We start from the raw sequence: 12,671 nt of genomic DNA, 5'->3' as shown, positions 1-12,671 counted from the left end.
GCAGATGTTACTTGCATCGATACCAAAAAGGTAAAAAAAAGCTGGAAATATAATAATTTTTTTCCTTTCCGAAATTGAGGACAATGGAAGTAGTGTAAGTAAACACGCGATACGAGGAGAATCTTTAGGTCAGGTAAAGGACCACTGGTCCCGGCAGATGTTAGGCGAAGATCCTTCTAGATTTGAATCATTAATAAACAGGAAACATGTGCAGGATTAGTTAAGGGGGCATAATAGACATCCGCAAAGCAATTTTTAATTGACTCTTTTCCGACAGTGGCGAACAAACTCGAGTAATGTAAATTAATCGTAAGTCATTATCGATAAGATCGGAAAGCAGATGCATTAACTCGAGACTTTCAAGTTTGCATAAATTCCAGTCGATTAATGCGAGTGTCTAATATAAAATTCGCGAGTCGTAGACAAAATTTAGTAGTGCAACTGCACGAGCATCTGCAGTAAAAGCTATTGATCCGCAAACCGGCCGTGGACTTGAACTTTCGAGATGTGTGTTTAAATAAACAAATGCAATACGCCGATGTTGTGGGAGGGCAAAGCACCTGGACCAAAAAGCGAACACTAACAAAAAGCTTGCGGTTTTTATACCTTCGCAGTCGTATTACGGTTTTTTACAACTCATAATAGCCTCCTGGTCGGACCATCGGCCGCGCTGCCTCAATGACGAAACAAGAAATTGAATTGTGCCGCCGGCAAGATTTGATGCAAGACTAATTTCGAAATTTTGTGACGCAAAGTTTGTAACACACATGCTGTGTAAATTACAAGCTTGACTAAACACTCTATGCAGTGCAATAATAACAATTTTTTTAAATAATTTACGCCTGTTTAACGAGTGCGATTCATCTATTTATAAGTGTTGGGTAGGATTGTTATCATTGATCACATTATCATTTTGAAAAATTTAAACAATGAATCTTTATTGTTCTACTTTTGCACTTACAATAATGGCAATTTCATTCCAGCCTGATAAACTATTCAAATCGCATTTCCTGTTTCTGATAAGATTGTTCAATGAGAAAGTTGGACAAAAGGTACCTATTTGTTACCCATTGTCGATAATAATAAATAATCATTATTTATACTGATACTGCATCCGGTGGAGATTGAAAGGTATGGTTCATCATCACTCATCAGAGCGTGATAAGATTGTGCACCTAAACGGACGATATGGAGCGCCATAAACTCAAGCACACAAATTTGTGTACTTAAATGCAGTTTTCACGACCAAATTTAAGCTGAGCGTATAAACGGCCACAAAAGATTTTTGGTAGACTGTATAAAACAAAACTCATCTACTTACTTAGCGTTGAACTTCGTATACTATGCGATTTTTGAAAATTCCACTCTCCACTTCAAACGATTTATCACTCCAGTCGATTGGAATTTTTTCTATTCTTTAAGTCTTGACCACATTTTAACTAAAATCCCAAACGAAATTTTAAAACGCGTTGAAATTTACTTTTAAAAAACCCTTCGTGATAGGTATTGGTCCTTTGAACCGAATCAAATTCCTTTTCGCTTTTTTTCTCTTTTTCGAATATTGTTTCAATCAACGTAAACAAGAATTCCAAACAATTTGTATACTTAGTTGTTAAGTTGTAATATGCGCCGGGATGGATATGCTTCTTACCAAACTGTTCCTATGTAAATATTATTGACGGTTTTCTACTCAAAGCATTTCAGAAAAAAATTCCCGGAGACGCAAAACATTTAAGACCGCATTCTATTTCGAAAAAAGTTTTCACCCTACGGCGAGTAACTTTAGCGCATTTTACACGCACAGATCAATACTTTCGGGCGGGCTATATGGATATTTTTATGGTTAAAGCGTAGTTAATATCTCTAGGGAATATCTTCACAAAAACGAAAGTTGACGCTGCGCATGTACGTATTTGAGTTAAAATGGCGGTACGTCTGCTTCTGTTAGAAACGGTTACGGTTAAGATTAAAAAAAAAATGTCTATAAACAAGAAAATTGACATTACACTGCGCATTTGATTTATAGCACACACAACGTTGATCTTTACTATAAGTAGCTATGGTCAAAAATTCAAGGAAACTAGAAGCATATAGATTTCTGGTGAGCTTATACAATCATTATCATTAGTTTACTAAGCTTAGGATGATTTCATTATTTAGCATCGTGCAATAAACCTTTGTTTCTATTGGCTATTGCATAATGCTTTTTAATAGTGAACTAGGTAATGATAATAATTGTATAAACCCACCACTAATATTTAAAAAAATCTTGAAAAAAATTTAAAGTTGACATTGCGGAGGCTGCGCATGCGCACATTAAATTTTGACTATTTGCGATATGTTGGCCTTTATTAGAAGCATGTAGTGGCAATTAAAAAATATCGCTCTAAGAAAACTGACTTTGAGCAGTCTGCGCATGCGCATGTTTGATTTTCACTATATGCGATATGATTGCCTTTACTTTCAAGGATGTAGTTAAAATTTCAAAAAATATCTACGTAATTAAAATGATTAGTCTGCGCAGGCGTACGGCTGATTTTTACCATGTCTGTGGTTAAAGCTAAACAAATCAAGTAAAAAGGTTTGCGCCCTAAGCCGCGTGATTTTAGCGCATTTTCCATCATCGGTACTTCCCAAAAGGCTATAGCTATGTGAACTATTTTTTTTACTAGAAGCATCAATGGTTCATCTATGGGTGAAATTTCAAAGAAATGTCTCCATAAATAATAAAGTTTGTCTTTACTAAACATCTGTGGTTAAAATTGCAACAAAATATATTAAAGTTGATATTACGCCCATTAATTCTCAAGATTTTTCTTGGTTCAGGTGCCAGAATTCAAAAAGAACAACTAAATATATTAAAAACTGTAGGAGTAGTTAAGGCCTCGAACGGACAGAAAGAGAACGTGACTGCAATAGCGCACCCAACTTCGTCGGACAATGCGCTAAAACGTCCGTGAAAACGACTAGATCAGGAAGCTTTCGGACAAAGCAATGTAAAAATATCTCATTTCATGTCAAAATACACAAAATGAAATAATGAAAATTACTTCTTTTCGTATTTGGAACGATCTCCCAAAGAAATTCATGTTAAATAACTATTTTGGCATCTTTTAGTAAAAATAGATTGTGATAACGCGTTAGGTCATTTTTCCAACGAAACTGTTTCGTAAATATGAGATTGTTTAACACAGTTGTTGGCGCATTTTCCAACGAAGTGGGCTATTGCAGCTTCTTTCTCTGTCCGTCCGATGCCTTAACTACTCCTACTGTTTTTAATATATTTAGTTCGTGTTTTTGGAATTCGGTAGCTTATAGCTTTGGCACCTGACACAAGAAAAATCTTGATCATTAATGTGCGCATGCACAATATCAACTGTCTTAGTTATCGAGAGTCCTTTTTGAAATTCACATATGCTTCAGTTGAAGGCAAACATATCTCACATTGTAAACATTAGATGTGCGCATGCGCAGTGCCGACATCCTTATTTATGAAGATATTTCTTTGAAATTTGAACCATAGATGCCTCTAGGAAAGAAAAACATAGCGCACATAGCTATGGCATTTTGGGAAGTACTGATCAATGCATGGAAAACGCAATGCAGTTACGCCTTAGGGCGAAAACCTTTTCACTTGGGATCGGTAGGTTTCAGCTTAGTAACGCCAAAAACCCGAAGACTTGGCGATATCTTTTGCCGAGATCTCCTTGTTACTAGTAAAAACGCGATAAAAACTTTCAGATTCTCGGGCTATACCCCCCAAGTACATAGTTCAAATCTGCTACACAAGTGTATTCGGAAATAAGCTGAATTTCGAGCAATTCATTTCGCAGGCGAAAGAATGACCAGATACCTGCGGCATCAATAGAAGTATTAAGGTGCTTGGCATGTGTTCTCAGTGTTCCGATCTCATCCGTCATACGGATGGACAAGAAAATGCTACTAAATAACCCATCTCCTAAAAATGAATTCATTCATGAGTTCTCTACTACTGAGTTCACTTTGCTCGGGTAACCGTTCCTCCAACAATAATTATAAATTATAAATATAAACACTGACACACATATAATTAACCCCCCCCCCCCCACACTTCAAAAATAATATTACTTGAATTCTTCAGTGCTTCACGAGTTTGTTACATGGTGACCAAACTTTTGGTGGATGGCATATGCTGGGTGTCTTTGCCGTTAGAGTTTCACATTTGTCCAGAGAGAAATATTGTCCGTGTCCAAGGTAAGGATGTCTATTATGGGGATTTCCGGTACCATAGAAGATACGACGATGGCCAAATTAGAGAAAAGATGAGCAATTAAAGAGTTTTAAACCAGAAAATTCCGATTACTTTCGAAGATATATCCGAAAAATTGAAATTTGCCGATTTCGTTTGTATTTTTTTTCTGTTATTAGTACAGATAACAAAAAATAAAAGCATTTTATAATTGCCGCTTTTTGAGCACTACAAGACATGGTCCAGAGATTTTCAATACAACGTTTCGGTTCAGAGAAATCATCAAGTTTATTTTTTTATATGGCCCGAAAAAAAGTACATACTGTATTGAGTAGTATTTTTTATTACCTACACAAAAAACAAAAGTTGAAAACTTGGTTTCAACAGGATGGTGCACCTGCGCACAACGCCCTAATCTTGTCAGAATACCTATCAGACAAATTTACTGGAAAATGGAAAAATGGTCGTGCTTTAACGATAAAATGATCAGTAAATCAACGCCGAGGAGCAATCCTAAGATGTAATTGTTTTTAAGGGTTTTAAGGGTATTTAAAAAAAGACTATAGAACTTTGCATTGTTTCTACAAAACAATTTACCACTCATACATTTTTCGTCTATTAGGAAGATCTTTATGGTACTTTATACGCTGCAAAAACGCGCATAAAACTCAAAAATGGAGGAAATTCAAAAACAATTTAGGAAAAAAATTCTGGAAATGAGTTCAACAGTTAGTTCTGTGGTCACAATTTTTTGCACAATGTGTAGTAATCAAATGATGGCGATGTCAAGAATTTATTGCATACTATTTATGATAACACGATTTTTGTCGCCATTCCATTGCCACACATTTTGAAAAAATAATATGGTGAAAGCTACAGATAATCAACAGTCAATTACAAAATACGTCTACTTCTTAAGAGTAGGTAAGAACGTGTACACTTTTTTTTAATAAAAAAAAAAAACAAAAAATTCAAGGGCACACGAAACGCCGGACGTACCTATATCGCCTGAACAATTGTAATAAGTATGAATCAAAGGTGAGTTCACCTCACCTAATATACTGGCAATTTTTGAGAATCGATTTGGAATCATCAGTTTCGATTTTCGACAGAGAAAAAGGCAATTGCACCATTAACAATTGGAAAAATTACCACTTAAGAATCTTGGGTACTTACTAATTTGTTACATTTTTGATAATTAACATATAAATTGTTTTTGGAAAGTTTCGTAAATGGATCGCTTTCATGAAAATTTGTCGTCAGAATAGCCGAATGTAAGTAAAAGAAAGGATAATAAGCGTTTGAATAAAATGAATTCATTGAAATAACCTTCGGAGAAAGGCAATTTTAATAATCACAGGGTCAAGAAACTAATAATTTTGATGTGCTTGGCGCTGTTACGTACTCGCATCGGAGATAATTTATCCGCTCTATCAATTAAAATCCGGCGATAAAAAGGTACTTATTGTATTGAATTTAAGAAACCTTACGAAATACCGTCCTCCAAACAGATACTTAACCACTCTGAAATAGTGTGTTTGGGAGATATAAAATTGCGAAATCGGTATTTTTTTAACATTAACTCGGTAAATTGGCGCAACATTGATAGTCATATTTTATTTGGCAAGTTTTTATTTCGGCGTAAACATAATTTTCTTCCAAGGATGCGCTCAAAGTCACGCTGTTTGTTTGAAATGAGTGCAAATGGCGATTACCCGCCCACAATCGACCTAAAAAAATGGCAATTGCGGGCGCACAGAGTTCTTAAAATAAAAAGGAAAATGAGGGTAAAATTATAAAAAAAGAGCTTTGTATGCATATTACACATTGGGACGCGCAAAAAAGTTGGCACGAACAAACCTGGTTTTGAAATGATATCGTGTTATACGAAACCACCTGAAATATAAATACTTCTATTACACAACTATGGGTATGTTGAGTATTGTGACATTGAGAAATTTATTTCATTTTTAGTTTTCCTCAAGCTTACGTAGAGTATTATTGGAGATTTTTGCCCATGCACCACGTAAACGTTTGGTGAAACACGACAAGGATTGCCCAACGTGGCATTGAAGAAGAAGGAAATATAAAATGTTAAGCAATTCTGATAAATTCATGCTTAATGATATGTGTGTGTATGTTTTTCCCATAAATAATGACGTGTTCTGTATGCTAATACTTGTAGGAATGATGACAAACAGCGGTAACCAATTTCATCCAGATATCGTGGTGAAAAATTGTAGAAAAACACAGGATGTAAATCGAGTCGTTATCGGCGTCAAAACGGATATCGACTGTTATCACGCGTCACGGTTTAAAGCATAGCATCGCACGAATGCGTGTGATAAGTGATAAAAAATGTCAATTGCCATTTCTGGTTGTTGTATTGGGCAAACCGCAGTCAAAAGCCATTCCTGACTTGGTCTACCGCGCTTCCTTTCTTGTAATAAAAAATATCCGGAATGGCAATCGATAACTCGCCGTGTGTTTGTAGTAAGTACCTTGAGAAAATTAAAATAAATAATTGCGTCAGCGAAATGTTTGCAAACTAATCGCTGGCGAGGGACACTAAATTAATATAAAAAATTCAACTGTTAAGCAAACAATGCTAAGAAGGAAGCGGATTATTGGCCTGTACACGTTTAGACATTGTGATGTATGACATTCAACCTTGATGGGTCGTCACATCCGTGCATTTGTAACAAGATCCATGGAAAAATATATTGCCCAACAGGATATGATAAAACTATACCAAAGTTCACATATTTCTAACACAAAAAACCTTAAGAATCTTGGCACAAAGCTCTGGCATTTATCAGTTTTGCAAAAAAGTGTGAACTCCACGTTCCCGGTTCAGTTGCGTTACGAAATTGTATAATTATAAATAATAAAGCTACCGCGATGCGAAAAGTTAACAATGCAAATGGTGAAGAACAGGAACTTGGGATATTTGTAGACGTGAATATTAAACGTGTTTGCTTGAAGGCTACTCCGGCTGTATGTACCACCGGATGAAGTGAGATAACCGGAAACGACTTAGAGACTCAATGAGGATTTCGTATATGTATTTAGAACCTTGTTTCAAAACGCCGCTTATCGGAGTTGAAATACATTGACTTCAATTTGGGCGTTTTTGTTTGTTTCTTATCAAAGTATGACAAAAATGATTTTTTTGTAAACCAACAAAATTTGCTTTTTTTCTTGCAATCATGTATGAGAATGTAGTTAATTAACAGCTACGTTTTTGGTTATACCCTTTGGTAAATGAAATGTTTAAAAATATGTTTATAATTTTTCTAGCGGCATCGTAAACTTGGCAATAAAACGCACCACTCTAAATAGGGACAATTTACCCCAAGACAACACTATTTTGTTTATTTTTAAATTTGGACCATTTTTAGCGCATTTCCACAAAAATAAAAAAAAATGCGCTATTGTGGCCACTTTGTCCGTCCGTCCGCTCGCTTTGCGACGCTACTAGTTCTTTATCTTAAGAGCTATTGTTCTACTTTTTTCGCTATTTGGTTCGTTATGGTGTCGAGTCTTGTACCAAGGAAGGAAATTTTTCTGTACCGCTTACAAAAAAAGTTATTGTAAAAAAAAACAAAAAACCGTTTTTTACATGTTCCATAATTTTACACTTTTGCCGTTTATTAACGATCCTAGAGATCGTTTATAATTTTGCATTGCTATCTGTCCCCTGCCGGTTGGTCTCTCCGTCTGTTCCTTTGTCTGTCTGTCCATCTATCTGTCCGTGTGAACGATAACTTTGTTTAGAAATGTCCGATCGCTTTTACATCTCCGTTAGTTATGAACTGAATTGCATGAAATTCAATATGGGCATAGCTTTAGCCATATAATACGCAATGTCAAAAGTTGAATCGAATCGATTCAAAATTCACAGTGCCCTTTTCGCATCTCGACCATTTATAAACCGAATTGCAAACTTTTTACTTATAAAAGTATTTGAATGAAATTTGATACATAGGCACTTGGAATAAAGGAAAATCAACCGCCAATTTCAAAATTTGGTTTTGCGCATGCGCAGTGCCAACTTTTTTATTTATGGAAGAATTTAAACGAAATTTGATACATAGGCACATGGAATAAAGGAAAATCAAACGCCAATTTCAAAATTTGGTTTTGCGCATGCGCAGTGCCAACTTTTTTATTTATGGAAGAATTTAATTGAAATGTGATACATAGGCACTTGGAATAAAGGAAAATCTAGCGCCAGTTTCAAAATTTTATTTTGCGCATGCGCAGTGCCAACTTTTTTTATCTATGGAAGCATTTAAGTGAAATTTGATATTTAGGCGCTTGGAACAAAGGAAAATCTAACATTAGTTTTAAAATTTAGGTTTGCGCATGCGCAGTTCCAACTTTCTTATTTAGAAAAGCATTGAAATGAAATTCTTCTCAAAAACTGAAATTGAAGTAGCACGTCAAAAATGGATTGCCCATGTGCAACGCTATCTTTCATATTTGTGGCCGGATTTTTACGATTTTAATAGAAGTTGCATCTTACAAATGGGAAATGAATGCAAGTGGAAATGCGCTTTATGTAAATCGTTTACGATTACTTTTTAACTTGTTCCTTACTGCAAGCATTTTGTTTTTAATGTAGGGTAAAGATAGGCGATCGGTAATCCGGCACTCAATTTTTTGACTATGCCGCGGATTAGTGGATTTGTATGGAATATAAAGCATTTGTTTACATCCTATATGTATTATGTGGGAAATCATAGATTCCTACAGTAAACAAATACTTTCTTTTCCGCCATCTTGTCTAAGTGACCGACGCGCGCGGGCATCTACTGAGCACTATTAATAAGCATGCAGGAGCCAACGAAAACAAAAAGACGCATGAGTTCGGCGTCAAGGTTAGGGTAGGACCGAAAGGCAAAGAAAATTTTGTAAAATAAGCCCAACGAGACGGATTATATTATTATATTATTGCCATTGAATTTTTGAAGATTAATTTGCAACGACAAAAACATTAATATTTCTCTGAAGTGGACACTGTGTAAAATGTTTGTACTGTTATAAAAACTAGACATTCCAGTTGGAGAAGTCAAGATTTGTTGGATCACTGGCAGTACGGCCATCTTCTATTAAAATAGTGAACTCTCTGTCCTCTAACTTCACAGAGCAGCATCTGCATAGGGGAGGGCATATAAGAGGGCGGAGAGGGGGTACCGGGGTACTGCTCTTAAAATCTCACGTTTCAAACATTGAACGCCACCAAAGTGATCATAAAAGTGTAGAGATCGTTTACATTACTAGTCTTGTAACAATTTGTACAATACAAGGGATGAAAGCTCCCTATTCTACTTCTACTACAATGATGCCTTACGGAAAATTGACTTTTTCCTTCAGTCCTGAAAATCAAAATGTGGCGCTCTGGTTTGAGCATATTCGATTGCAGACAATAAACTATATTAATAGAATTTGCTGTGGCTAGCACAGATTCGCCCAAAAGTTTTTCATCTGTTTCTTTTATGCCTAAGAACATGTGTACCAGATTTGGTTCCAATCGCTTCAACCGTTTAGCCAGAAATGAGAGTACAGACGGACCGACAGACCAGCATCATCGAGATTTTATTTGATTCGAATTCCTGATGATTAAAAACGTGTATTTCCGTCTTCCCTCTACATTTTCATTATCTAAAAATTTCTTACGTTTAGTAAAAATTTTATCACCTTAAGGTGAGGTGCCCACGTTCTATTCTAACTTACCCGTATATCTATCACTTAAAAATAACAATAAGGTATACAAAAAAACACCTTATAGCTAACCAAATTGAACTCGTTTATTACAAGCAGACTCGCCGCCATTGGGAAATCTCCGTTTTCTTGAATGAGACATACGCTCCGTTTTACTGGATTTGGATTATACACCTACCAACTTTTCTTCTGCTTTTGCATCAACCCACTACATGGACGGTGTATTATCTGTTTTATTATACCTGCATCAGAATCGCTGTTTACAACACGCCCGAGCGTGCAAAAAAGTGATTAAAGCACGCCGAGCTTTAAAAGTTGCTAAATAACGTTACTTCAAATATGACATATCAAACTATAATCTGGGACTGAAATAAAAATCCTCTCGGATCACTTTCTGCAAATGCAAAAGCTGTCTTTGGCTGGTAATTCCTCTGTTGGAAGGTAGTAGGTATGTTGCTAAATCTGTTCCACTTTTTAGTCCCAGTATGAAGTTTTGAATGTGTGCACCAAAGAGTAGAAGAAATACGTTTGACATTTCCTTCATATATGCCAACATTAACGGTGCATTGCAGACGCTAAAAGCCTTTCATCTTCTTTATAATAGGCTTTTGCACTTAGATTTTTGCAGGTACCAACTTTTTCTGCTTCTGCAGCAAGCCACTGAATGGACAGTGATTTTTATAAGTGGAATTTCCATGGCAATCATGGAATTACGAATAATCAGCTCACTTAATCAGAATGGTATTTTAGTATTACACGTCAGTATTATTTTATTTCCCTTATGTATTTTTAAATTATGTTGCAGGTACATATAATATAAAAATACTCTTAGGAAGGCGTCTATAATTGGTTACAATGTTGCGCGGTGCTTAAAAAGATTATACAATACTTAGTCTCTTAATATACTATTCCGAATTCTTTCAATTAAATTTTACGCAATTTATAAAATAGAATCGACAATAATCCCGAATACAAATCAAAACATGACCTTCATTGCAGCATTTTCTACAATCGATGGTTTCCCTATGGTACAATTCGGTACGGTCCTTCTGGAAGGGTACCTGGATATTTAGAAGGACTAGTATTATTTATAGTGGCTGCTATCAATCAGCTCTCCGTTTTCGCAATGTAAGATATTATTAGCAGATGAAAAGGCCAAACAAATTCAATGTTACACGCCGAAGCTGTGTTAATCTCGCTTTTAGTTTCCGCTATCGAATTAGAATTTTTCATTCATCAAAGCGGCACTCTAAACTCCGATTCGGTCGCGTCGGAAAAGTCCACTCGTACCTTTGTAATTTTCCGATAATTTTTAATACAAATTCGCACGTACACTTATTTTACGAAGACAGTGTACGACGTGGAATCTTTTTTGCATAGTTCGTCTAAAATATTTCCGATTTTTTGAAATTCGGATTTAACTCGTTTAGGGAAATTCAAAAAGGTCGATCTACAACACGCAAATTCCCAAAAAATTGGCGCAATAATTCCAAGAAATAGATTACGTAGCGTTAGTGTAGCAATCTCCCTTTTGGCGCACTGGAAAACGCGTTTCTCAAAACAGCCCATTATTTAGAGCCAGGGAATATTATTGGTTGATCTTCTCCAGTAAAAATTAAATAATTGAGAAATGACAAGAGCTCACAATTTTTACGTGTAAAACGGATACTTTTTGTAAAAATTCATTTGTCCTGATCCACCAAAATATGAATGATATTTTTTCTGCCAAGAAGGCGAGGCAAACATAAGAACTTTGAGTAATGTCAATTTTTAAGTGGGCTTGTTAAAAGCGTGTAGATCTCGTGCCGTTGCAATCTCGATTGGATATTTTGCAATTTTGATAATTAATAACAACATTAATAAAAGACCGTGTCGTACTCTAATTCACTTTATTGCAAACTGTACGTTTTGTATTGTGGGCGTAACAACGACTATAAAAAAATCCTAACAGTAATTGGACGTGCAGACCTGTACTAAAATAATTTTTTTTTCGTATGACTCCTGTTTAAGTGAGTACTACAACCGCATTAGGTGGGAAGGAATATTCAACACACATGTGCATAATCAAAACAATAGTGGTCTAGGAATTGTTTCTTGAGGATCATCGACGGCGCGTTCCATTATAATGTAAAACGTGAGTAGCTTGTGTTTTATTGGGTATTTAATTTTTTAGAAATCAAAGCAGCATAAAAATACATGAATTCGTGCATGTCAAAACCAACTTTAGTTTATATAGATGGAAGTCTACAGTGTGTTTCAAATTAAGTCGGCACTATGACTATCTTTCTTAGTTGTAGAGTTAGAAAGATGGTTATATATCAGAATTTTGTATATATTTTTTTCTACTGAATCCAAATGTCCAATTTAAAAAAAACTTTACATGGAATACGCTCCATTTTATTATTTTCATGATACGGGGCACCTCTTCGAAATATTGTTATTTTTTGGGAAATTATTTAATTAATAACTGAATCCTATTCTCATAAGCAGTTTCAATTCCTCACCGATTAACCTCAATTTCGTAATCTAACCTTTGCCTTGCCAAATCAGTGATAAATTTAGTAGATTTTTACTTAAGATGCAATAATCTGCAAATTTCTTTAATTTGCCTAAGAGTGTGCAAATGATGGATTGCACGTAACAATTGCACCAGTATAATTAGTTACATAATTAATAACAACACCGGAAGTTCCGCAATCCATCCATTTCAAAGTCA

The 12,671-nt window shown here is 35.4% G+C and overlaps 1 protein-coding gene across 1 annotated transcript in view; it reads right to left on the bottom strand.

Moving 5' to 3' along the window:
• The window catches only part of LOC116175972 (tribbles homolog 2), a 44,643-nt gene that overhangs the window by 20,409 nt on the left and 11,563 nt on the right, over positions 1-12,671 (bottom strand). The gene's annotated exons all lie outside the window — the stretch shown is intronic.

This window comes from Photinus pyralis, unplaced genomic scaffold (assembly GCF_008802855.1).
Source record: "Photinus pyralis isolate 1611_PpyrPB1 unplaced genomic scaffold, Ppyr1.3 Ppyr1.4_LG7, whole genome shotgun sequence".
NCBI lineage: Eukaryota > Metazoa > Arthropoda > Insecta > Coleoptera > Lampyridae > Photinus > Photinus pyralis.
This window is presented reverse-complemented; position numbering and strand designations above follow the sequence as displayed.